We start from the raw sequence: 1,574 nt of genomic DNA, 5'->3' as shown, positions 1-1,574 counted from the left end.
TATAAACACCCTTTAAATCATTTACACTTCTATACCTGTTAGTAAGAAGATAGTTGAGAACCATTAAACTGTCTTCCAATCTAGAAGTTGCTTCGACTATATCACTCGTTTTCAACAGTAATTCTCCTCTTGACTTGAATGACGCAAACACAAAGTTTTGATTGGACCAATCATCGATTACCGTTTTCAGTTTAAATTCAATATCTTTTTCCTTTACGGATGATATACAAGCATCCTAAAAATATTTTTTTAATTTTAACTACTAATCAACGTTTATTACGATTTTCACTGACTTTCTAATGTTCAAAATTCTTATAACAATGTTATGTTGATTTTATAAATTTGACTTATTTTTTAACAATTTTTAAAAAAGCCTTATTAAAAATTGAAAAAATCTTGTATTTAGGTAAAAGAAAAAACTGTATGCATTGCACACATTTCATTTGATTTTTAAAACAAATTTTCTTACAACGCGGTTATCATTTTTAAAGATTTTTAAAAATAATTTTTAAATAGTGATCACAAATTTAAATTTAGCCATAAGTATCATGAGTATCACGTATCAATATCTAGAAGTTTGAAGATCCGTAAAAAAATTTCATAGCATTTTAACACAACAGCGTTCAATGGGAGGTTGTAGTTTGAATTAGTCCTGTGCAGAGATAACCGCAATGAGGTTTTAAACCGCGGCAACCGCGCGGTAAAATTTTCACGGTTTTAAATATTGGTTTTTGAAACCCCTCACACATACAATTTAGTAAATAAAATTAATTAAATTTCCAGAAAAAACATCTTCTTATTTTTTTATTTCCTTCAAAAATGATTTAAAGCAATATGTAAGAAGAATTACGATGTTATCGTTTAGGCCATCTGATTATTTTTAACAAATAAATCAATCAAAATCTCCAGAAAAAACATTTTCTTATTTTTTTATTTCCTTAAAAATGATCTGAAGCAAGAAGAATCACGATTGCATCGTTTAGGCTATCTGACTATTTTAATTATATAATAATTACTTTTCAACAGACCGACAATAACACCAAGTACTGCATATTTATAATCACAGATAATTCACGTGTTTGCTAGTTTATAATAGTATTTACGGAAATCTATAAAGAAATGTAAATTCAATTTATATTAAACTCAAGTTTGTTTTTTGAGTTATACATAGGATGTAATGTAACATGGTTTTATGCTTGGTTTGAGACTAGGGTAGACAAGTTTATGAAACTATATTCATAAATTATAACAAAATGTTATTGCTTGGCTCCGGCTGGATTTGTGTTTGCAAATCTGATGCAGACCTGACTAAAAAAAAAGTGACACTATAGCGTAGTTGAATTGGCTCACAGTGTTACCCTTTTTCAATTTAATGCCTACAACAGGACTTTTGATGCTAAATTATGTTTTTTGTGATTTTATATTCTCTAGATAAAAATATTAAAATAATTATATTTTTAATATAAAATTGGCATAACGATATAAAAACTATGTAGCACGAAAATATGAATTTAGGTGCATGGAATCAAATGTTGTTACTTCAATTTCATCACGGTACTCCAACAGCGGAGCTT

This window comes from Helobdella robusta (assembly GCF_000326865.2).
Source record: "Helobdella robusta unplaced genomic scaffold HELROscaffold_364, whole genome shotgun sequence".
In the NCBI taxonomy this organism is placed as follows: domain Eukaryota; kingdom Metazoa; phylum Annelida; class Clitellata; order Rhynchobdellida; family Glossiphoniidae; genus Helobdella; species Helobdella robusta.
Note: the sequence above shows the minus strand (reverse complement) of the source record.